Here is a 26,870-nt window from a genome sequence, read left to right as displayed (position 1 = left end):
CAGGTTGGCATTTAGACTTAAGCTCAAAAAGATAATCATGTTCTTAGGACTTACTGATGCTAAGCACAGGTGTCCTTAAGAGAGTCACTAGGGTTGAGCAATTCCGAGGCAGCTGCAATAGTGTGTTTTCCACCCAATTTGCTCTGCTTTGACAGAATTTATTAAAAAGAACAACTACTGGAACTAAAAAAACCCAGACTGGACAATTTTTTTATTATTTTTTTTCTAGGTGACAGAAAATTTCCCAGATATGATGGCCCACTGCTCTGATTAATAGCAGTGCAGCCAGGGGAGAGGACCGTGCAAAGCATTCAGAGATCAAAATCATCAGTCCTGCCTGTCGTGATCAGACTGCAATTTTTAGCAAGGGTGGGCATCAGTTTCCCAATTGCATCCCTTATAGAGCAGAAGCAGAATAAGACATCAACAACTCTTTCCCTACAGACCAGACTCTTTTTATCTGAGTCTGCTGGATGTTCATTCCTTTGGAACAAGATTCTGCACACCCTAATAGGTTTGGTATAAGCAATGTAAAAAAAAAAATGTTACCTTAAAGTTGTCAAATCAGGATCAAGCCCAAGATCTGCTGTTCACTCTTTTTGATGTTGGAGGGAGCTGAATACATTTCAAAAGTCTGGGTTTGCAAGGTAATGCTTTAACAAAGCTTGGATTTTCATCCTGAAAAAAAAAAAAAAAGAAAGAAAGGCAAGTCAAAAATCAGAATTTGAAATAAAAATACTCCAAAACCTCCACGACTCACAGAACACCAAACCCCAGCTGTGTGGGTACCAAAATTCTTTTCTTGTGATGCGATTGTTACACATCAATATATTTTCATACTATTTTTATAGATAGATAGATAAAGTACTGATATAGATGTACTATGTAATTAAAGTAAAAATTAATATAGAATGTTTATATGTTGAGGCTACCAAACAATACCTAAATTAAATATTTTATCTTTTTTCCCATCTTTCATAAACTTCTGAATCAAAGGACTTCCAAGACTGTGTTTCTCTAAGGAAATATTCCCCGATACAAAGCTTTTATGACTAGTTCAATGACATGGTAATTATTTCTTTCCTGTTTAGAAATACCCTGCATGTAGTTGAATTTCAGGCTTCAAATACCTCTTCATTGTGCAACTGCCTTTTTTACAGTATTACATTAAACTTATTTAAGGCTTTTATTTCAATTTCATTTAAAATAGATTTCCTGAACCTGAACACTGAGTTTCCATTTGGCCTTCTCCTCAATGCTGCTTCCCATGTAATGATGCCATAATGAGTCAGTATTTGATATTCTCCCGCTTTAGATTGATTTATTGTAATTACCTAATTTCTTCCGAGAAAGGCAGATAAGGAAATATTTCAAGAGGCTTGTAAATAACTGACAAGGACCACAAGATTTGAGTTATTTTTAGTTTATATCAGCTGTGCCAGCTGAAGTAATGTATTTGGGTTTTTTTTTCATTGCAGTTTATATCATTCATCACTTACTTATCAGCATGAACTGTGCATCCTGGTTTAAAACTTTGAGGTATTTTTCTGGTTACCATTACTGCAATCTACTGTATTCTTCTTGGGGAACTTACAATGGAGTAACAAATTACATGACATTGTGCATAAGACTGCCCTTTTGATTTGGCTTTAGCTAGTCTTACCAACAAGAAGAAAGATGGCTCCAGTCCTGCACAGTGGCACAGCTGCTTGTCTTCCCTGTGCAAGATGAGCCACAGTTCAGTCTTCTCCAGATTTCAGCCACTCAAGAGTTTCCTCTAAGAGATGTTTTAATACTTATTTTTTATTGCACTTTGCAAAAGGGTCGAGGGGAAAAAAACCAACCAACCAACCTACCTTACCTTGAAAGCATAAACTTGCAATATTTTTCCATCCTGACATCCAGCTCTAGGAAAATGGGTTAGCTAATACACACAGCTCCCAGAAGCGTGCTGCTAATGTGATGAATGTTCCAGGTGGTAGTGCCCATGGTAAAGAGGAAGTTAATGAGAAAAGCCAGGCTGGGTCAGGTTTTGTTAGAAACAAAATAAACCCCTACATGTCAACTGGGAGAACAGAAACATTAAAAAGGAAAGAAGACATAGTTCAAAAAAAAAAAAAAAAAAAGGTTTTCAAGAGAAAATGAAACTATCATAGCTAGAAATATCAACAAGTAGTGTCACACACTGGGCTTGTGTAATGACACCTTGTTTACATGGCTTGTATTAATGGAGTTAGCTACTTTCTGAGCAGAGGATGAAGTAAAGATTTATGAGGATATTTTGAAATAGGGCAGGGTGGTTGCAATAAAAAGGATTAGAAGCACAGAATAAGTTCTGTTGGGTTTAGACAGTTGTTGCCACTCCTCCACCTTGTTCACTGGCTAAAATTTCAGACTCTGCGAGAGGAATTAAATATCAGAAACTCACCAATGTTTTAGTAACAGCAGCTGAGTAAATTTGGATGAAGCATCACAGAAGGGGTGAGATTTGGGATTTTGCATCCAGTCCAGTCTCTTTCCTTCTACACATGCAGAGCTTTGCTTTGCAGTGATAACCACACAAAAATGAGAGGTGTACAGATAAGAGCATCTTCTCCAACTGCCTACACTCACGCCTTTGCAAAGGTGAAATGAAGTGTTATGCACTTTTTCCAATAAAACACAATGGGAAATAATGCTCTGGGAGAGCTCTCTTTCCCTTCTCTACAGAAAGAGGTATAACCTACACATCATTTACTGGAGCTGTACTCATCCTTGAACTGGATCTATGGTTAAAATCCACCCTACCATCACTAAATCAGTTTTTTTGGATACACGCGGAGGTGTGCTACTTATTCCCTGACTCAAATTAATGTTCGTTAAGCACTCAACATTACGTTTCTTTCCTTAGGAACATGGTGAAGGAAGTTCAGATGACAAAAGGAATTTCTGCCATAGTGCCCAGTAGTTTGGTCCATGTGTATTTCATGAACACCCTCACTAGTTTGGTCCATGTGTACTTCATGAACACCCTTAGCTTTATCACCTGATGCTGAATGAAGACACCAGGATGTGATCCTCAGAGGAGTGTCCCCTGGGCCACTCGTACTACACTGCAACCTTCAGGGATCTCCAAAGGACATGAAGTCCCTGAGAAAAAGGAACCAAGCTCATGGCCTTCCCCACTTAAAAATAAATCAGTTAAATGAGAGGAAGCAGGGCAGGTGGCTGATTGCAGTGTGAGTCCAAGCACTGATTCACTGGCTGGGTCGAGGCCATTGTCCCGGTCCGCCCGCGCACAGGAAGGAGAGCCTGGTCCCAGCCTCCCTGATGGCCACCACCCTGGCACATCAGTGCTGCCTGGCATGGAACAGGGCACCCAGAACCTTGGTGGGAAATACAGCTGTAAGTACAAAGCAAAGTAAGCTTTTCCCTACTTTTCCTTCCTCTCTCAAGGTTTGACCACCTGCAGAGCACTGTGCTGCTACTTTAAACGGACTCCAAATACTCACAGGAAACAAAAGTATAAATAATCATAACGTGTGCACTTACTTAGTACACGTATGAGAAATCGTTGATATTTTCCTCTTCCTTGGTTCTGGTTAAAAGAACAAGCATCAAACCAGGGAGACAAATCATTTCCCATGCTGGCTGCTCTATTTAAGGATGTGCTCATCTAGAAAGCCATACCAAGGAACGCTGGGAATAGGAAAGCACTGATTTACAAGTAAGCCACATCCTCCCCATTTAAGAGATACTTTATGACTTCCTGGGTGTTTCTTTAACAGATCCTCCCCCTCCCATCAGTCTTGCTTCCTGTTCTCTGTGGTAGTGGCTGATAGATTAAGGTGACAACATGGGTTGATGAGAATGAACCTCCTCCCCAGCCTGGCATTTCTCTATGCCTGATACTGTGACGATGCCACTGCCTCACTTCTGGCACTCCAGTATGTGTCAAGGGACAGTCTACATTGTCATAAATCCAGGTTTTCCCAACAAGATCAAGAAGGAGGAGGGCTGTGAGAGGCCTCTGAGGAGGCAGGTGAAGTAGTAACAAATGTGTGAAAATTAACTGGATGCACATTTACATTTGGTATCTCTACACATATGGGCACAGGGCAACCATGCGCTCACTTGGGTCCCACCAGATGCGTGCTGCTTGCAGCTGGGAAGTCCCCTTCTGTTGCATCACTGAGTCTGAGTCAAGCTGCTTCAACACAGAAACCCTGGCTGCACAGCTCACAGGCAGTGCTGCCTCCCATCCAGATGGAGATGATAAAGCAAATGTTTACACCTGTTGGTGTGGACATGTATTCAGAGATTTTGCTGATGGGGTCAAATGTAAAGCTCTAGCAGATGGATTCAATGAAAAACGGGGTGGGCAAAACTCTGCCCCCGCATGCTTGTAGAGCTCAGGAGGAACGAGATGTGTTCATCCTGTCAGTCAGGATGTCACACATTGCTTTCTAGTAACCAACCCAAACACAGGATGAGTGCTGCTGGCTCCTGCCTAATAGCATCACCTACTCTGCCTGCCATCTGGGAGAGGCTTATTCCTTGGGCTCCGAGCATGAGTACCAAGCACTAGGAAAAGCTCCCTGCAGAAGCACCATCACTCCTCCTTCAGAGGGGAGGCATCAGCAGCGTTTTAACAATTCTTTTACCACTGCTGCAGACTCAGAATGGAGTTTGTCAATTTGGTAATTAACTCCTGAAACCAAGGCCAAGGCTTGCAATTCCTGTGGGCTTTCTGTTGCTGAGTCTGCCTATGCCAATTTAAAACACCAGCAGAACAGGACTCCTTTCCACAGCTTCTGGCTGAGGATTGAGCCTAGATGAATTTAAGTGATTATTTTAAACTTGGAGTTCATGAGTGAAGCTCTAGCATAGTGTGCTTTTTTCCATTAATATTTTTCATGGCATTTCTCAGGAATCTGTCTCAGCTGATGACAGCACAATCTACTTTCTTTAAATTATGTCCTAACATGTACTACTTTCTGGAAACGCAAAAGGAAAGTTTCAGATCTGTTTAATATTCTTCAAAACTAAAACTAAACTTCATCACTGTGCAGCTGTGTGCAAAAACAGTCCCAAGCTTCCATCAGTCTCTCTCCTCTTCTGGAGGATTAATAACCTCTCATACAGGAGTTACTGTCTCTTTAGCACCATCTTATTATGAAATAAGAAAAAAAAAAAAAAAAGCAGCCAAAACCACATTAAACTTCTGCACAGGATGCTAATTCTTTGACAGTTTGGGCACTGTGCAGGGCTTTTTGTCTGTTTTTAAATAGGGAGTATTCACTTTGCAGTCAGGAAAAAATAAAAAATAATCCTTACCTGGAAATCACCTTCTGTGCAATTACCTGATAAGATGTCAAACGAAGCAAGGCTTCATTATTTCTTTGGAGAAGATTTTCATGTGGAAGTAGCTCTTCTTACAGGAGGTTGCCAACTTTATTATTAATGGCTATCCCTTCACATTCTTTTCTTTTAACTATTGCACAATTACTGCTCTGGTGGAGCAAGTCTTGCCTAATGGAGAAGAGCTGGTGGATTTGAGGGGTTGGCTGGGGCAGTGGTGGTGTGGAGTCAGATCATCCATTACCCACCAGGCCTACCCAAGAACAATAACAGCAGAACTCACAGAATGCAATCAAGTGCATTCTTCTCCAGGGTGATTAAAGAAATATTCAATTTGATGCAACTGAAGTACAAAAGCTCTCTGTATCCTTCTTCTGCCAAGCATGGAAGAATGCCTTGCTTTAAGTGATTTACAAAAACTCCTGTATGCCAGAGACGTATCCTTTACATGGAAGCCAGGCACTTCTTGAAATCACTTCTGAGGCATAATTGCACCAAAAGTAATGGGGCAGGAGGGAATCTAAATGGAGTAAGTCAGCTTATCAGTGATTAAGGTTTATTTTACTTCTCCCAAAGGAAACCTAGGGAGGTTTGCTAGGAATCCTTTTTTCTCTACTAAAGGGACAAATATGAAATGAAGAATAAAACCACCCCCATTTCCTAATTCTGAATTTGTAGTTTAAAAACTGCAAATAATTTAAAATTGACATGAAGTCATGTTTAATTAAACGAGACAAGGTAGAAGTAGAAATGGGTCAAAAATTCAAGCAAGGTATGAGTCTCTTTTCCTTTCCTTGTTTCTCTTGGGCTTCTGCTCCCAAATATCTCCAGCCATGGTATAGATTGTGTCTCTGTTTCTTCAAAGCATTATTAAGCATCCAATAGAAGAAATTAACATTGCACAGCACTTAACAGCAGTTGTGCCCTAACATATTCAAAATCAATTATGTTTCACATCATGCAGTCTCAACTTTCAGCAGTTATTTGTGGTACTAATTTGAGTTGCCCTGGATAATTAGGGGATCTGTATCGCCGACATTATAAAAAAAAAAATATTACTTTTGCTAGGATTTGCACAGAAGTACTGATGAAATTACCATCACAACTATTTTAATAAAGGCCAGATTGTGCCTAGTTCTAATACTCCAAATCTTTAATGAATTTATCCCACAATTTCTACAGAAGATAATTAAGCTCCTTTATCCCTATCTTCTGTCAGTGGGGAGCTGAAGCTCAGCATTAATGGAGCTTAGATGCTCAGAGACATAAGTACCTTGTTTACCTCCACCTTTAAAACACATACACTGGGGAAAAATACAACTCAGCATCATGGATGGTGACAGCAAAAGAGGTCAGACTTCCTGGAGAGGACCTCAGTTTCTGACACCGATCTACTCATGACTTGGTCTCTGTCTTAATGGACTGCAATGTTTCTAGGGCCAGCTTGGCTTTATTAGGGAGGATTCACAGACATGACCCCTAAAAGCAAGCTATAAAATATGGTGACAGGGAAAAATAAAAAGCCTGCTGGAGATTTGCCCACAGCAGGGGAAGGATTTTGCCGGAAGAGGGTTGTTTCAGAATTGTTTGATGAAATAATAAACAAAATACTGCACTGTTAATAATTTCTGTAGACCCATGATGCCTTGCAATGCAGAGGAGTACAGGTACTCCCTGCCCAGAAAGGACTTGCTGCATAGTTTCAGTCTGAAGAAACATGCACTCATTTGTCAGTGCCAAAAAGCTAGAAGGCAATTTTTCAGCCCTTGTGTTTTCTCTTGAGCAGAAATAGCTCCATCAATGTTTAAGGTGTGTAAGGAGATTCAGATGGTTTTCACACTCAGGCTTTCTTTTCTAAATTGAATTAAAACTCCTCTGAACCAATATTGCAAAGGACAAAGGTCAAGGCTTTATTTATATAATACAAGGATGTAATGAAATAACCAGCTGCTTGAGACACGTAAGTAAAAGCTCAGGGACAAAGCTGCAGACAGGATGTCAGAACAGCACAGGGAATTAGCCAGGCAGCTCCCTCTCATCAACTAGAGATACGCACATCCGAATCACCCTACCCAGCACCAAATCGGAGCAAGCGGCAACTGTGATTCATACCTCACCGCCAACAATGCAGCAAAAGGTGAAAGAGGATGGTGCTCTTCCAGCATCGTTAGGTAACCATGGTTGCTGCTCTTCCTGGGTCCAGTCTGAAATGAAACAGCAGCAGCCATGGAACAACAAGGTGTGGTGGATTGAAATTACCCCCCAACTAATTTGAGAGAATTACCACCCCCACCCCCCCAAAAAAAAAAAAATTGCCAGACTAGCTCAGTGGAAGCAAATGAAGCTATGTTTACAAGCACATTAAAATCTAGAAATATGGGATGCAATGAATATGTACAGAATATGCAATATTTACATGTATTTACAATTTATGAACAATGCAAGAACCCCCCTCCCCAGACAAAACCAGGGGGTTCCCCCTCCCTGCTCCCTTCCTGCACCATATACAAGGGAAAAAAAAAAAAAAAAAAAAAAAAAAGAGAAGAGCAGAGAGTAGCTTGTTAGTACTTAGCCACAAGTAGAATGCAGCCAAGGTCAGCAACAGCCAAGCAAAAGCACCAGCTAGTATCTGCTAGAGTGAAGAAACAGAAAAAGTTAGTATGTACAACTAACTTTATGTTAGATACCAGACCAAGGGGATTATTTGACCTTATTGTTTTTCTTTTATACCCAATGGTAATTTATTTACATTCTACCACTTTTCTACTCAATCTGTAGAAAATTTTCCTACGAATAGCCTAAAACTGCCACACATGGTAGGAAGTAATTTTCATAACCTCTTGAAAGTGCCATTTTTAAACAATGTTGCTATGAGTGCTCCCATATCATCAAGCACCAAGATAACCACTTTGCTACAAAACCCTATCAATGTGCATTTGAAATTATGCACGTTTGATTGAAATGTCTCTGACAACGCAAAGTTAATTGGCTGGTTTGAGTCTGCTGTAGATGCTGGGCTTTCATATTTTATCTTCTTATTTTTTTAATGAGAGCCTCACATCATATTCAAATGTGGACTTTCTGATTTGTGCAAGACTGCCAAAAGCAAAGATCCATTTCATTGTAAGGCAACATACCCAAGAGCTTTGCTGCGTTATTCTAAGTGTCTGTTGGCATTTGGTTTTGTCCTCATGACAGCTGTAACTAATGCAAAATTTAAGCCCATATCAAGGGCTTTAAGATAAAATTCACCAGCATTAGAATCATAGAATCAGTCAGGGTTGGAAGGGACCACAAGGATCATCCAGTTCCAACCCCTCTGCCATGGGCAGGGACACCTCACACTACATCAGGCTGGCCAGAGCCTCATCCAGCCTGGCCTTAAACACCTCCAGGGATGGGACCTCAACCACCTCCCTGGACAACCCATTCCAGGCTCTCACCACTCTCATGGTGAAGAACTTCTTCCTCACGTCCAGCCTGAATCTCCCCACTTCCAGCTTTATTCCATTCCCCCTAGTCCTATCACTACCTGATATCCTTAGCAGCCAGGTAGCCCTTTTCAAATGTTTCCTGTACAGTTTTTTCACTAGGTTTGGAAAAATGCAGCTCTTCATGTAGTCTCTAACTGATGGAAAAGATCCATCAGAGCTGTTCTAGTAACCAGGTGTACCCTATTTTCCTAGGAGCAGCGCTCCACTGGCAGAGAACAATAACTGATGTTCTTTACCTCAAGTGAACTGTACCCAGTAGGTTAGGAGAAAACAGCGCCAAGAATCTGCTCTTCAGCTGAACTGTTCTACAGGTGAAATCAGTCATGGCTTCAATCACAGCTTGAAGTAGGCTGTGCTTAGAATAGGAACTCTGATTACTCCTTCTTATCACTGGTGTTCAGAAAGCTACAGGTCAAACATACACTACTTGCAGGCTTTGTCCAGATCTCAGGGCAAGAGGGTGCCTCTCACACACAGGACAGCACAGGACCCCTCTTCCCAATACTGAAAAGTGCTACAGTGCCTGTAGACACCTCTCAATACTACCAATGCTCCACAGCTAGTGACAGTGAAAATGGGGGAAAGCTTTCTGCTCCATTTCCTTGCCCTTGTAACCAAAACTCAGACAACATTACAGACAGCACTCACGCATATTTCTATAGCATAGTATTCAATATATAAGTTTCAATATATACATTTGGATAAAATATTAGTAAAAATCATTTAAAAATATACTAATTAAAAAAACCCACAAAACTGATATCTTCAGAAATGGAAGATGCAGCTTTACATTTTATGCTTTATCAGTTTTATTCTAAGCTGACAATATATCTCTTAATTACCAAAAGAACTATAAAGTTTTCAGTTGCTGCTACAATTTTATTATAGTCAGCCCAATACAACTTTGAGATGTTAAGGCCTTAAATTGTGAGACAAAATGGTTAACATGAATTGTGAAAGCTCCGTGTTAAGGACAGTGATATTTTTACATTACAATTCAGTTCATTGGGATGAGAAACATGCTCAGCTTCCTGAGGTTTTGGCAGCTGAAGATGCAGAGTGTGCAGCAGAGCCTGACTAGCACCCAATTAGAGCTGCCCTTTCATTTCTATGATCTTTTGGCTCAGCCTGCTTAGGACAGTCTCTCACAGACTGAATTCTATCCTGAAGTTGTTATCCTTCACTTTCTGCTCACGTGGACTAAAGTTCTGAGTATAAAGTACTGCTTATTTGATTCTCTGCTGAGCATTAAGCAGCTTTTTGTGAGGTAAAACTCACTGTTCTTCGGTCAAATTTTCCAGACCCTTGGAGCTTCAGGCTTCCCTGAGTTCTGCAGTTCATTAACCCAAGAAAAATGCCCCACAGCCTAGACCAATGAAAAAGTCAAACGAAGAGGGGACAATGCTCTAACTTTGATTCTTCAAAACAAAATGAGGAGGGATAAAGCACAAGTTTTCAACTGACATTTCAGCCAGTTTTCCATCTGGGTATCTAAATGTAAGCAATCACACGGATTGACAGATGTTAAAGAAACAGACTTTCATAAGCTTCTTGACATTGCTACACATGTAAATGATCTCTAAAGAGGGGAAAAACCAAGTATCATGGTTGCTTTGGGATTGATGGGCATGCTGCAAGCCTGTGCTTAAACAAAATAAAGGGATGTGAGAAGAAAGTGGATGCACAGAAACATAGCCTCAGAAGGAAGAGGATATTAAAAGGGTAAAGTAAAATGCAAGGCTCTTTATCATTGCTCAACATCAAAATAGTAGAACTTCCCACATATCACAAAGATTTAAAACGCAACACAGACAGAGGAAATTATTATTCCAGCTCTAGAGAATGAAACCCAATCCCAAAAAACAACTGCCTAAGAAGTGGCAATCCCCCAGTGACTGAATATCCCCCAACTCAATGTCTACTTTGTGCACTTTGATGTTTTATGGTGTAGGACTTCTGCTGCATGATGGCAAGCACAAAGGTTCTGTGTTTGCTTTGGGTCTCTGGCTGCTGTTGTGACACACAATAACATAAATATTACACGCTTTTTTTCCAGCAGTGCACAGCAAATCTAGAAAGTGAACTGCAACAGTCTGGATTGATGGCCCACTGTGTCCTAACCAACAATTCCCCATCCTCCCTGAACAACAATTACAAAGGAAGAAGAAACAGAAGAAGGAGCAGAAGGCAGTGACAGAAGGAAGAGGGAAACAAACAGAACATCACACAAACCCATCTCCACAGGAAACCTTCTGGTGCCCCAAGGCACCAAACTGCTGAAATAGAGGGAAGGTCATAAAACCAACCAGCTAATCAAACCCTATTGAGAAGCTCATTGCTGGAGAATATGGATGGATGCAGCACAACAGAGTGGGGTGGGGGGAGGGAAGAAAAAGGTGACACCAACATCTTGCTTAAATGAACGCATCAGCTGAACTTTGTTTTGATTACAATAAAAGAAAATCTAATTAAATGCAACATGTAAAATAATTGAAAGGAGGACAAAAGGCTACTACATTCTAGGGATGTTTTATTACTGCATCCTCTTGAATCACAAAGCAGTGAGCTCAAAGGCATTTAGAGCAAGAGCATTGTCAGAGGCATTTGTGCTATTCGTGCTTCAGAAGAACAGGGAAGGCTCCTTCTAAAATGTCTTTGCCACTACATCTCCAGAACTTGCTGCAAGGAGGCACGCAGTTGCCTGGAGACCATCAGAAATGGGATGAACATCCCCATGCTGAGACACACAGAGCACACAGCCAGGTACTCCAAAGCTGCATTTGCATTCTGCAACTTTTAGTTGACAAAGACACGTAAGGAAAAGCTTGTCCTGCAGCCATGGGGTGTGCAATCTCCCTCTCCCTGAGAAACCGCTCATGAAAGGAACGATCTGCTCTAAAGGAGGGCAAAATCCTTTCTGAAGTCAGATGCACAAATCCTATTGACTTTTGGATGTCTGATTTCAGTGAGTAACACAATCCTGTATAGTATGAAAATCATACCTGTGTAGATAAGCTCCACAAAGGGAAGAGAGTTGTTTTGAGTACTGTCTTTGTCTGCAGGACTTGTTATTCTTTCCAGAACTGTAGATTTTTTGAAGCTGTGCTATATTTTGTAGCTGTTGTACTTTGTAGATTTTTTTGGCTCCTGCTCCCAGTTCCTCTGAGACCTATTTACCTGTGATTTTGGTTAGAGGAATTACAGGCATTAAAGAGCTGCTCTTTCTCTTGGGAATGGAAAATATCCATGGCCCTCCCATGCACAACATTTTACTCATGCCCTTCCAACTTTCCACTTCCCGCATTTGCTTTTGTACACATCCATCCCTTGACCAGTCCAGTGAACTTCAGATTTCTTCTAACTTTCAAGAAACACAAGCTGTACTATATCACCTACAAGACTACTGTGCAGGTACAATATAAAATCAAAGAGAGATTTCTTCTTTGTGCTGTAAACAGAGGTTACCATTTTGTGTGGCTTCAAACTGCCCCAAGTGTGAATCTGTTCACTCAGTTGTATATAACAGTGCTCTATGGAAAGGACATGGAATCACAGAATGGCTTGGGTTGGAAGGAACCTTTAAAGGTCATCTAGTCCATTTCCCCTACAATGAGCAGGGATGTCTTCAACTAGATCATGTTGCTTAGCCCCATCTAACCTGACCTTAACTGTTTTCAAGAATGGGGCATCTATCATCTGTTTGGACAACCCATCCAATGCTTCACCAACTTCATTGTAAAAATTTCTTCCTTATATCTAGTCTAAATCTTCCTTCTTTTAATTTAAAGCCATCATCTCTTGTCCTGTCACAACAGGCCTTGCTAAAAATTTTGTTCCTATCTTTCCTCCGTTAAGTACTGAAAGGTACCTATAAGATTCTCCCCAGAGCCTTCTCTTCTCCAAGCTGAACAACCACAACTCTCTCAGCCAGTCCTCTCAGAAGAGGGGTTGATCATTTTAGTGGCCCTTGCCTGGACTTGCCTCAAGAGACCCATGTCTTGTGCTGAGGGCCACAGAGCTAGATGTAGTACTCCAAGTGAGGTCACACCAGAGCAGAGTAAACTGGAGAATCACTTCCTCAAGATTCAGAAGCACTTGGGTACCAGTCAGGCCATTCAAAGCCTTGCAGAGGTCTAGGGGCTTCTCTTGTGAAGAAAGCCTCTTGCACATGTGCAGCTTGCAGCCATAGCAGAGATGCAGAGCCATTGCTATGCAGAAGTGAGACAGGTTAGCTGTCACAAAGAGGCACCCACCACAGACAGACAGCTTGGTGGCCTCATAAGGCACTCAGTTCGTTCCCCACTGCAGCAGACAAGTGTCTGACCTCTTGCAAAACCATCACCACAATTGGAAGTAATTGGAGGTCGTTTTGCCAGGCTCAGCAGGGAAAGCAAGGAGCAAAGGGGCACAGGAGAGTGACTGCCAGGCTTGGCTACAGTCCCCTTGGGGTCAGGGTGCACTGGTGGCAGGGTGTGGAGGTTCACAATGCCACTGCCCACTCCCAGCTACCCCTCCAAGGCAGGGTGTGAGACCCGCCATTGCCAATCAGCTGTAACTACTAAGAGTCATTAAAATGAACCCCAGTAAAAGTGCTACTGACATCCCAGATTATATAAATGGCCAGCTTTAGACAGCAGCATTCTGTTGTCATAGACTCCCTTCCACCCTTCTTACTCAATTTCTCATCAGTGGCAATGGCCCAGGTCTCATAATAGGAAGTCCTAACCTTAACCTGGTCTCCTCACCACACACAGAGCAGGAATTTGGAGCAGCATTATTGTTTGGGGCACTTCAGGACTCAATGTTCTCCCAAAGAGGTTTATGTTTCTTTTAAAAAGCATTATTATTTAACAGTTTGATTAAAAATTACACTGGAGTGTGAGAAGGGTTGCTTTTGACATACCAGCCTGACCTACTAATTCAAATTCCCAAATGTTCTAACCCAGAGCCCCTGAAATGGAGGGCATTTGATAACCATGTTTGCTAAGGACATGGGAAGGGGTATTCTTCTTGAACCAAGTAATTTCTCTCTTTTTTTATATAGCTAACAGTCTCTAGAACATCCACTTATCTCCAAGCTGCCCCATGGCTAAGGAGCAAACCTCATCAGCTACCAAACCCCACAGATTAAGACTCCTCTCAGCCTACTACAGACAGCAGACCACCAATAGCAGGGCAAAGCATGTCACACCCAGGGCACAGTCAATCCCTTGGGCATGCTACTGGGCAGAGAAGGCTGAAGCAAGCAAGAGGACAACTGAAGAACAAAAAAGATGAAGTTACCCTTCCAGGCATTTTCCCCAGGCACAAGACATTCAGCAGTCTCCAAGATGAGCACATTTATAAACTCTGAGCACATAGCATGTTTTCCTGCTGCAGGCATCTAGCACTCCACAGCATTAGAACAAACAAAAAACCTTTCCTGGCTTTGGAACTGAAGTTTACTTAGCAATCAATACACTGCAGAACATCAGGGTACCACCACTTTCTTATATGTTTATGTATTTCACTTGCCTAATATAAGAGGCAGTGTAAGATTTTTGACTAGAAATCATCAAAATGAGAGAAGAAGCCACAGCCTTCTACACTGACTCTTCTTTCAGTAATTGTTAATGCAGCTGATGCTCTAGGACAGTTAAATTCTCCATGACATTTTGTTTTCTGACTCAGAACTTTCTCTTAACTGCAAGAGCTTACTGTATTTTGGGGTTGCTCCAGGGCTGGGGGAGCAGTTGGACAACCTTGGTGATGGCAATAAAACAGCAGGCCTGGAGAGATCAGGAGTCCCAAAATAGGATGGGTAGACAACAAAGAGGAGCATGCAGCTCAGAAGCAGGGGTAAAGAAGTGAACACAGGCAGGTTCTGCCACATCCCAAGATTATCACAAGGACATAACTGATCAGCAAGAAACCCCAGCATCTAAACTGGCTGGTGGGAAAAATGGTGAGAGGAAAGTTTCTCTAAGCACTGAAAGAAGAGATACAGCAACTACATGACAGTGTAGGTATGGTCAAAGCAACTGAACCCTAAAGACAACAGGACTAGAACAGAAAGTTTGATTAATCTTGAGGGTAGAATGACTGAAATTCTGTCCATGGGGAATTTGGAATAAAATTACCATTCTGTTTTAGAAAAAGGATTAGAAATTACAGCATTCTTTACAGGCAAGAAATAAGAAAAAAGAAAATCAAAACAATATTAAGTTTTTCTGAATTAGGTAACAGCTGAGATTCCCATTTCAAGCTGCTAGACATTCATCTTTCCTTTCCAGCAACCCAGGAGAGAGCTAAGGGTCCCCAAGCCCATTCCCAGGCTGTCAGGAGGGTAGAGCAGAGGTTGCCCAGATTGCTGGCTTCTCCACAAGAAAACCAAGGAGCTGGGTACCATACCCAGGCAGCTGCTAGGACATGTCTGTGCTAAACCTGCAGACACTGGAGTCAAAAGCAGCCTGAATGGCAGGAAGGCAGTAAGCCAGCAGACCCTGGAAACCCAAACTCCCTGAGATCTTGCCAAACAGCTTGGCAGCAACCAGGCAAAGGGCCAGTGCTTCAGCACAACTCAGTGGTAATTTCTTCTTTGCTTTTGGTATCAGCTAGTCAGTCTTCTCCCTACCACTCCCACCATGAAGCTGCATGTGTGGCCACTGATGTGGGCCCACACCCCACTTTCTACCAGTCCTTACAGCTGGGTGCAGCAGACAGTCATCTAGATGTGCCCCCACTGCAGCCAGTGTATCTTCTTGTGGCATACTTATGCTTGACATTTGTTTCCCCTCCCCCTCCAAAGCTCCATTCAGCACAGATTGAAGCAATTGTAACCCATTCTTCCTGCCCTCCATGCTTTGCCTGAGACTGCTTTGCCTCCATCCTTAGACAACACAATTTTATTAGGGACATTTCATAATGGATGGCTTTCCCATTCTTGTGTGACCATTTACTGCTGTAGGATATAGTTGCTTCATGCCCACACAACATCCTCAGGCAAAATATTCTGGTAAAACTCAACATTCTGGAAGGCTTTATAGTATCTATGATCCCAAGTGAGTCTTTGGATATGTTTTATTGATTTGTTTTGGCTGTATGTGAACAAAAAATTAAGGGTCTATCCTGGAGCTGTAACTTAGGTTGGTACTTTACTGAAGAAAAGGAGATTTTTGCTCCAGCTAGAATTGGGTCTTCAGTCCTGAAGTCAACAACAGACTTAAATATGCCCTTTACATGAAAGAGCTATGCTAAAATCCAATTTTGCCTCTCCTCTCACAAAACTCACACTCCCACTCACTTTCAGGAGTTGTGCTCCTACCTTGTTGCTTGGAAGTCAGAAAAGATAATAGGAGACCTTTCACTGAAGAGTGATATCTCTCATGAGATTATTTTCAGGAGATACCTAACTTTTTTATTAGTTTGGGGAGTGGTTTGTTTGGCCTTGATATTTGGGGGGGTGGGGGTGGGGGCAGGCTGGAGCAGAGAGAGTAGGGGGGGACATTCTTCTGGTTTTGGGGTTTGGTTTGGGTTTTTTGCCCCTTTCTTGTGGTTTTTTTTTTTGTGTGTGTGTTTTTGTTGTTGTTGTTTTTAATAATATTGATTCTCCTTTTTTCCAAATTCTTCTACACTTTTCCCACCACTGTGTCCATTTTCACCAGCCTCCACTCTTCCCTCTAGTGCTCGACACTGGTCTCTTTGTCAGGGAAGGCACAGGGAGTTCAGGTTTTTCCCTCTTCATTTCTCTTTGGACCTGACACTGCATCTGACCCCTGCCCAGTCATTGCTTTGAAGTGCTTTTTCTGCTCTCTGCTTTCCCACCGGATCATGTTAACCCTCCTCCTTTCCCCACTCCATCAGTTGGCTTCAATAAGCAAGAGGAGCTCACTGGAACCTCCTCTTTTGTCTTACCAGCGTGCTTTCACTTCTCATAAAATCTTACCCACCTTCCACATAAAACAGTTTGGCAAAAGATGACTGCTGCAAAGGCCTGGAAACATTGCTAAACACCACACCAGGACCATCACCAGCTGTGTGAGTTAAACTCACTGAACATCTCTTGTGTTTGACCTGTGCAACTTCACAGCAGCATCTAAAAACAAGAAGCCACATGCTTCCTGCTCCCCAAGATGACTGCCTTCAAGAGCCTTTTTTTGCCATGTGTTGCAAACAACATTATCCTTACAAGGCACTGCACCTTTGCTCCTGCCCTACTGCAATTTTAATAGAATAGAAAAAAAATGGCTTAAGTATAGATAACTAATTTGATTTAGTCTCCTCTGTGCTACAGCTCCTGGCTGATGGATGTTCAGGTCAAAGCAAGAAATAGCATCAGCATAAAGAGAATGGTTTGGCACTCACTTATTAAAGACTCCTGAAAGCTTTCCAGATCTATAAATATTCACATTATTCCCACAGAGGGGCAGAAAGAGAATGATTTGTATCCTTCTAGCTTGTTCTGTTAGCACACTCCCATTTTTCAGCGTTTCTCAGTTGGATAAATACCATGACAAAACCAGAGGAAACCCCTGTGAGAGAAAATACATTTAAAAGCAAACTACAATGACATGTAGTTTGTAAATACTTGCAATGGTGCAGGGAAGAGATCTCTATTCATCACAGTAATGCATGCTGAATACGAAGATGACCACTGTCCACTGATGCCTTTCAAAAAATATATTAATACAGTTTCTACTCTAGGATAAAATACTTAAAGACTTCTATATGCTACATAAACATGCGTGTATAAAGATACAGACGAAAATCCTTTAAAGTGGAAAATGTTATTTTCCTTACAATAAGAAAGCTTGATTTATTTTCTATACCTCTTTCTGCCAGACAGTTAAACATGCAAAATCTGGGTCTGTTGCCTGAGGATCAAAACCAGAGAAAATAAAAAGCTCAACAAATGTTACAAACACTTAACCACTCCATTAGTGAGAACTGATAATAGAGTTTAACTAAGAATACACACATATTTTACTTTAAAACTACATCACCATCACAAAGATAAACTGTAAGAGCTTGGGAATACCCCGGCTAACACATCAGGCTGAAGGACTTGTACAGATCTCTCCTCCAATCTCCCCAGCATTTCTTATTATTGCTTACTAGATTAAGTGTTTTTTTAGAGGATTATCATAGGTACAGATTTCAGCTCAGGCTTCTTCACTCACCACTTGGGAATACTGCAGCAAACGAGGGCATTTCCACACACATACGTGATCTATGTGCATGTGTAGCTTCAGGGTACATGGAAGCAGCATGTGGACACTGAGACCCAGCAATCAAACACACCTCTGTGGTTAAGGCTGGGTTGAAGTGATTTCCTCCCTAATGTGTCTGGACAGGTTAATTCCTCTGTGGCATACTGATGCAGCTATAGAGACGACAACAGCTTTTCCCTGCTCCCACCTTTTTAACTACCCTGGACATTTCAAGCATGCAAGGCAAGCACCACCTCTTAGCCTACAAATACCTTTCACCTAACACAGTGGCCACTTCTCACAGTTGCTCATTTTCCACCTTCTGTCATCATCATGCAATTAAAGGACATCTGACACAAGTCATCAAAAACCCACCACATGAAGCTGTCCAAAACACAAACCAGTCAAGAAAAAGACACTAGGAACTGCACATATGGAGTGTACAGCCCCTCACTTAGTAGTTACCAGCCTCCTTATTTTCAGTGAAATAATAACAATAATAACAACAACAAAGTACACACACACATACACAGCACCTATTCAGCCATTCTGTCTGGGAACAACCTACTTCGATCTTCTCACAGACCCTGTGCAAATCAAGGCGTGCAAGGCCACTGGTGTGGCTTTCCATACATTCCTAACACTGTTCCTCTCCTCGAGGGCTGCAGGAGCCCCAGGTGGCCCTCAGCAAATTTGCCTCCTTCCATGTACCTCAAGGATTTTAGCAAGGTGAATGCTCATGGTTATAGAGCTGGCTGATGGCCATCACTCATTTTGCACTGGCCGTTGAACAGCCTGCAGGCAACCAGCATGGAACCAAAGCTGTTGCATGTGTTTACCTTGCCTGGGGGAAAACAAGGCAGGGAGAGGAAATGCTAGCAGAACCCATGTCTTGACTCTGTACATAGATATCTTCTTACACTCTACCATTCTGTCTTATTATCATTGCATTGTATCCTGGAGGTCTCAGCCTTCCTTGTGCTGGACAATGTACAAGATGATTCAGCATCTCCCCCCTGCAACCCACTGGCCAGAAGCAGCCACATCCTTACTGGTAAGTGCAGGACACCAGATGAAGGCAGAAAACCTGTGGCCCTGCCAAGACCAAAAGGAGATGTAATAGCCTGTACTCTAAGCCCTTCCACCACAGCATGAGAGAAATGGTTTTCAAAGACCAACAAAGAAAATGTACATTTTGTTCCATGTTAAAGAGGAAAAATAGCAGCAAGGACAAGAAAAGCTTGGATTGTAAAGGATGTTCCAGCAGAGGTGATTAATGGTGCTGAAAGAAACCCCAACTGTTTTTTCAAATTTCTTTCCAATTAGCCACAAAGTTGTTCCCTCCTTTTTCCTTTTGTTTTATTATTTTCCCCTTTTCTTTCTTTTACCTGTGTTTGATTTGGAATCAAGGTTGGTGATTCGTGTTATGACAGCAAGAAATAAAGGATCTGTGTATACTGTAGGCATAGGATTTAAAGCACTGCTTTTGATGGCTCATTAGCTGCATGTGGCTACATGCAACACTGCTCGACTGAGATATATTGCCCAGGATTTAATTCCAGAATAATTTCAAAGGCATTAAATTGAATGCCTGCCCTTTTCACCATGGTATTTAAATGGTACTTTGTATGCCAAGCTTAAAAAAAAAAAAGAGCAGAGGAAACACAGATGCTGTATTGCTGGGGCATGTACTGAACTTTGTTAAAATGTTAAACATTTATTAGAATTATTATTATTTTAAACACAATAGTGTTAAGCCAGTTGTTACTTCAATTAATTTTTTTTTTTTTTTGCTAGAAGGGATAAAGGAGACTTGTTTTGTGTTTAGCTAACAAACAGCTCTGAGAACTAGTGAACAAGATCTCATTTGTTCATTAAGAAATAAAGAAGAAATGGTCTCAGGATGGAAAAAGAGATGTGCACAATTCTGTGCTGACTGAGCAAAAGAAACCAGAAGAAGCTTCTGCCCCTGTAGAGAAGAGATCAAACCTCAGAGCTGTGCTGAAGGTCATGAGTCTCACAGCTCTCCAGGCACAGCCCAGCTACTCCTGCTGGAAGGTTGCTCTAGTACCCACTCAAGAGGCAATCATCAGCTCTTAGCTTAAGCCTATCAGAGATGTCCAGGGACTGGAGCCTGCACCTGATGCGTGAAAGCAGCCCTTTGAGACAAGCTGTACTCTCACCACTGACCTACAAGCTCTATTAAGATGAAAGCACCCTATATTGTCTCATTTTTCCTCTATTTACCTTGTCCCTGAGGTTTCAGGGATGCCTACTGGTAAAACCTGAGAAAGATTACTTTATCCAATTTACAGTCAAACTTCCTTTCTGAAATTAAGTAAACTCCAAAGAACGATTTTACTTAAATTTCCAAGAGGGGCATCTGAGTGACTTCCTCTTGCCACAAAGGGTTATGCTTCAATGCAGTTGGTAGTGAAGTGGCAGCTGCCTGACACTGTGCCCACCTGCCTTATCCTTTTGCCTTCCTGCCAGCCTTCATCAAGCATCCTTGAGTTATAAAGATCAGAATTTCAACAGTCTATACAAGACGTAGCTGCTCACACTACTTTATTTTGTATACAGTTAAACTTGGCTGGAGCTGCTGGTTGTGATAGAGCCCCAAGGACAGTGAGCATTACCAGAATTTGCTTTTGTATCTGGTGTTTGGGAAATCCATGCAATTACCTAGAACTGTGTTTCCATGCAGCAAAACTCAGGAGTTTACAGCAGTAAGATGCTGTGATTCGGCTTCAGCTGGGACCCATGTTTTGCTGTCTCAGGCATGGAGATTTTGAGCAGCCACTATCAGAAGAAGATGGAAGAAGCAGAATTATTTGCCTTTTTGTGCCCAGTTCAGAGTTCATCATCTTGCTTGATGAATGCCTTCACCTGCTTGAAAACAAAAATGTGCACACATAGAGGTCCTTCTCCTCTTCTGCCCTGCCTACCAAAGGAAATGCAAGAGGAACACGTCTATCCAAGCACATGGGCTGCATCTGGCTTTGGCTCTCTGTGGGGCTGAGCAGTAGGGGGACAGTGCAGCATGGCAAAGGTTGCCCAAAGGGTTCTTTCTGGCTGACTTCCAGAACATATAATTTAGTTAAGAATATTGCATTACCTATAAACTCTGTATAGCGATAGGGATATCAGCTATTTAGTAACCAGTGAGAGCTTTCCACAACTGAACCTGCTTTATCATGCACAAATGTCTGAAGAGACACTACATTGCTTAGGCAGGTCCCAGCTTCTCACACATATTCAGAACTGAGGCTGGTCCCCCGAGGATGGAGCTTGGTTTGGATTTTTTGGAGATTCAGGTTAAGTACTACATATGCTCAACTTTTGGTGTACTTCAAACGCCATAGCAAAAGGCATTTCCCCTCTTTACTGCAGTCTTGGGATGTTTTGACTGGACTACCATGACTGGTGTGTAATGGCCCTGCAGAGTTTTCCCAAGATGTGCTATTTTACACACTTAAGTAAGGCTTCAGTTTCAAATACACAAGGTGTAAAGTCCTGCTTTTACACAATTTCATGGCACGTTGAAGAGCAAAGTACTAGTGTTTTGGAACAAGTGATTTATTGACAAGGGGTTATCCAGAGGTTTAATTTGTCATGCATCTCACCCACATGCTTTGTTTCCCTCTTTTCATTCACTCTTTGGAGGCAGCATGCTGCACACCACCGGCAGTGAAAGGGCCTCCCTTTGCACAGCAGCAATTCATTTTTCTCAGCTTCTCTCCAGCCAGACATCAATGACTCCTCAGGACCTGCAAAGCCTCTTTAAGACCCTGTCAGAAATATGGAAGCCTTCTTTTTTGTACTGCTCAGTTAAACACTGCTTCTGCATTCGGATTACCTAGACTGATTCGTTCATCAATCTTATTCCTTGTCTGCTGATAAAATGTTGGGTGTCAGAATGCTTTAAGCCCACAACCTGCCAACCATGCCATTCTTCTGCTAGGATAGATGCATCCCCCAAAAAGCAGGCTGAAATTGATCTGTAAATGCCTTCACTTTTGGAAGGTAGATTATTCCAGTGTCTAAAGATCAAGTCCCACCCCATACCCCACGCTGCGTACTGCATCTGGGAGTAGAAGATACCAAATAGATTTGGAGCTGAAACAAGACGTCCAAAGGATTTTGTTTTCACTGCAAAATTATCAACTTTAAAGCACTTTGTTCACTCCTGGATCCTTCTAGGGTTGTGCAAATACTTAACAGACAGGAGACCGCCTTTGTCATAGCAACAGCCAGGAGGACAAGTCAGTTCTGCCATTTTCATGTTTTCTCTCACTAACTCCTGTAGCTTGGAGATGTGCAACCTGAGACCTCCATCCACTGCGAAAACCACCACACATCCACCAGTACATCTGCAAATTTTATGCCTACACTCCTGCAAATACTGGCCAGACAGGGGTGTTTTTAAAAAGCTGAAGCTCCAAGAAGCTTAAGGATGCTACTAAATCACAACCTGTGAGTGATCAACAGCTCCAGAGTCTCCTGTCCCCCACCACACCTAATTTGCATTTCATGCAAATCACTGAAAGAATGGAAATTCACTGAAAACAATGGCAGGAACTTTATTTTACAAGGATATACTAGCACTGAGAACAAACTATCACATTAGACATATGCACTTGTATGGAGTACTGTGAACAATAAAAGAGATTAAGTAACGATGCAAACCTAAAATAGATTAATTAAAATACACTAAACCAGGCATCATTTCCTTCACAACCTGCTGGATTTTAATGACTCATCACTCAAAGTCTTTTTTTCCTTTGGGTTTTTGGTTTGCCCTTTTTTGTCCTCCTCCAAAAGGTACTTTCACAGAATGACCCAAGGAACACTGTCTATACCAGCAAGGACTGGGCCCTTTATGATAATATTTAGTTCAAATGGGAGAATAGCTGTGTACTTACTGATTTTGAGATGGGCTTTCAAAACACACAGAAGGGATTAGTACTCAGCTCATCCTAATGCCTGAACTCATGTATCTTCTTCAATTAGCCTACAGAAGCAATTTAATGATGTGTTTGATGAATCCCAAATGTAAACGGTGGGCACTTGCAATGCACTTAAACAAGGTTATGTCAACAAAACACATGCAGGCAGACACCAATGGCCAAGCCCAAAAGAAAACATCTACTGGGAGCCCTGAATCCTTTGCCCATTTACCTGCAATGATCACAATAATATCAACAGCAACACCTCAAATACCCAGAGGAGAAACAGTGCTAACATGTTAAATACCATAAAGATGCAGAAAACCAGTCACTGTCTGAATGCCAAAATGTTCAGGGTTCCTTAGACAGAGGGGACAACCCAAGAGGTGATGGTTAGGGAGGTAAAGGACCAAACCTGCTCTGTGGCCTTTAGTTAGGGCTCTGCTCTCTGGTTCAGCACAACTAGGTGAAACAAGCAAGGTGAAACAAGCAAGGTGAAACAAGCAAGGTGAAACAAGCAAGGTGAAACAAGCAAGGTGAAACAAGCAAGGTGAAACAAGCAAGGTGAAACAAGCAAGGTGAAACAAGCAAGGTGAAACAAGCAAGGTGAAACAAGCAAGGTGAAACAAGCAAGGTGAAACAAGCAAGGTGAAACAAGCAAGGTGAAACAAGCAAGGTGAAACAAGCAAGGTGAAACAAGCAAGGTGAAACAAGCAAGGTGAAACAAGCAAGGTGAAACAAGCAAGGTGAAACAAGCAAGGTGAAACAAGCAAGGTGAAACAAGCAAGGTGAAACAAGCAAGGTGAAACAAGCAAGGTGAAACAAGCAAGGTGAAACAAGCAAGGTGAAACAAGCAAGGTGAAACAAGCAAGGTGAAACAAGCAAGGTGAAACAAGCAAGGTGAAACAAGCAAGGTGAAACAACCAAGGTGAAACAACCAAGGTGAAACAACCAAGGTGAAACAACCAAGGTGAAACAACCAAGGTGAAACAACCAAGGTGAAACAACCAAGGTGAAACAACCAAGGTGAAACAACCAAGGTGAAACAACCAAGGTGAAACAACCAAGGTGAAACAACCAAGGTGAAACAACCAAGGTGAAACAACCAAGGTGAAACAACCAAGGTGAAACAACCAAGGTGAAACAACCAAGGTGAAAGAGGAAATCTGAACCCAGAGAAGAAATTAAAGTTACTCTCTGAAGCTGCAGTCTGCAAATCTGCAGCTGTGTCACATCTCTTGGATGTGGGACATGACTACCTTCACATGCTGCTATCATGCTGGGTGCTTTTTTTTGGCCTGTATCTATTACCTTGCAATGCCTTTTGTTGCCTTGTACGCCCACAGGCCATTGTACGGATAACGAGGCAGGGAAACGGTTACTACACTTTGTATTAGAGAAAGACTTTCTTTGCATTCATCTGTACTTGATAACCTATGGCTTTTCACCACAGATTTCTGATAAGTCTAGAAGCAACTCGTCCTTACAGTTTAGCTTGTTTAATGTGAAATAGGTATACAATGGTTCCAAATCCATCCAGAACATTTTTCCTTCGAAGGCAGCAAAGCAATTTTAAGATATTTCCTCAAGGCAGTGGAAATATGAAATACAGCAGAGTCTCCAACTTTAAAGTAGTCTTTGTTTTATTTTCTTTTTTCCTTTTTTTTTTCTCCTGTGAGTGGTATGACATATACCAGCCACCATTATATACTAATAAAAAGGAAACTCAATTTTCTGTCACAATGAAGATGGCCAATAAAATTTTAAACATTGACAACACCCATGAAATTCTATAAAACCTGAGTAGATTCATAAAGTTCTCTTTAAAAGCACACAGACCCTCACAGAGAAGGTTCTGTAGGAGTATAAATTATCTGGCTTTATCGTAGAGGAGATACACTGCACGTCATGACATGCTCTTCAATGTTGCCTGAACTCCCCCTCTTAAAAGGTTAGGGATTGCTCTTCAGTACTATGAAATTGTTCAGCAACACCAACTTGCCTAGCAACACAAAAATCTTCAGAGCATAAAGCAACACATCAAGAGAACACAAATAATTAAAGCAAGTGTTACTCCCTGTTAGGCAGAAACCTGTAAGGCTCAGCTGAAATCGTGATACTTTCTGAAAAGAGGATCTCTGCCCTGTAGATTCAGTAAAGAAGACAAATAGAGATGAAGGAAAAATGTTAGAGGCAAAGGCAATAGGGCAACTGCTTTCAAATGCTGTGAGTCCCCAGAGTGGTTTGATAATTCACTTCTTGTGTGTGAATTGGTACAAGTCTGAGGGGAAAGGCAGCTAGAGAAGGAGATCAGGGAAAAGGCCCCAGAGAGTCCTACCCACAGGCTAAACATTCTTGGCATTTACTTATCTGCAGTGTGAAATAACTGCACCACAAAGTCCACCAGAAACTAGACTGGCACCAAATAAAAAGAGAGGTGGCACAAGACAGAGGCCTGGTACAGCTATAGAAAGGTGGTGGGAACCCAACTTCAGATAGCAAACAGTACATCAGCTTTCTGAAGACATTTTCAAGTGTCAGGATAGCTGAAGCGAACATTCAGGAAGAATCCGAGTCCTTTGCTTTGTAAGAGGAAGAGAGGTGGGTAGGTACCTGGACACGTACAAGGTGTTGCCAATTTGCAGCAGGCAGCAGAACCACAGAATCCATCAGAGTTGAAAGGGACCACAAGGATCATCTAGTTCCAACCCCCCTGCCATGGGCAGGGACACTTCACGCTAGATCAGGCTGGCCAGAGCCTCATCCAGCCTGGCCTTAAACACCTCCAGGGATGGAGCCCCAACCACCTCCCTGGACAACCCATTCCAGGCTCTCACCACTCTCATGGGGAAGAACTTCCTCCTCACGTCCAGCCTAAATTCATCTTTATTCCATTCCCCCTAGTCCTATCACTACCTGACATCCTAAAAAGTCCCTCCCCAGCTTTCTTGTAGGCCCCCTTCAGATACTGGAAGGCCACAAGAAGGTCACCTCAGAGCCTTCTCTTCTCCAGCCTGAACAGCCCTAACTCTCTCAGTCTGTCCTCATAGGAGAGGTGCTCCAGCCCTCTGATCATCCTGGTGGCCCTTCTCTGGACACCTTCCAGCATGTCCATATCCCTCTTGTAATAGGGGCTCCAGAACTGGATGCAGTACTCCAGGTGGGGTCTCACCAGAGCTGAGTAGAGGGGGAGAATCACCTCCCTCGACCTGCTGGCCACACTTCTCTTGATGCAGCCCAGGATCCCAGTAGGACATAGAGAACCCCAGCAATTAACAGTAGGTGGTGAGGCACAGCTGGATGTCAGATGCTCACTCTAAGCAGTGTGAGCAGCAGCTCCTGAGCCCTATTAAAAGGCCTATCCTGACTGTACCTACATATCAGACCAGCTTTAGTATCAGCATACTTGAAGAAAATGAGCCAAAATCCTCTCAAGCACTGATAAGTGAGGCTTCTGTGAGGCATGCCAAAGAGGCAAAACAAACCACCATGTTTTCTTTCTGTCTGGAAAGTGTGGAAACACTGTCCAAACCTGGGAAGAAAGGCCTCTGGGAGTATTTGACTTCAAATCCAAAGACCTGATTAAGAAAATACTTTAACACGCTTAAAAAGCTTTTTTGCATTAAGACTCAAATCAAGCAAGGTACAGATGTAAAGTAATTAGAGAAAGAGGATTAAAGGGTCAGATTCTTTTGTCATTCAAGTAAAAGGATGCACAGAGTTTATGATTTCTCATGGCATACAGAAGATAGAGTTTACTACCCTGAGTAATCCAAGGAGTGCTCTTCCCAGTTTTCCTTCTTGGTGCTGTGTGGGGTTATCAGAGCCTTTCTGTGCCAGATGGTTGGAGGTCCACACCAGACTGAGACATCTGCCTCACAGGAACTGCAGCAGTTACT

This window comes from Indicator indicator, chromosome 15 (assembly GCF_027791375.1).
Source record: "Indicator indicator isolate 239-I01 chromosome 15, UM_Iind_1.1, whole genome shotgun sequence".
In the NCBI taxonomy this organism is placed as follows: Eukaryota; Metazoa; Chordata; class Aves; order Piciformes; family Indicatoridae; genus Indicator; species Indicator indicator.
This window is presented reverse-complemented; position numbering follows the sequence as displayed.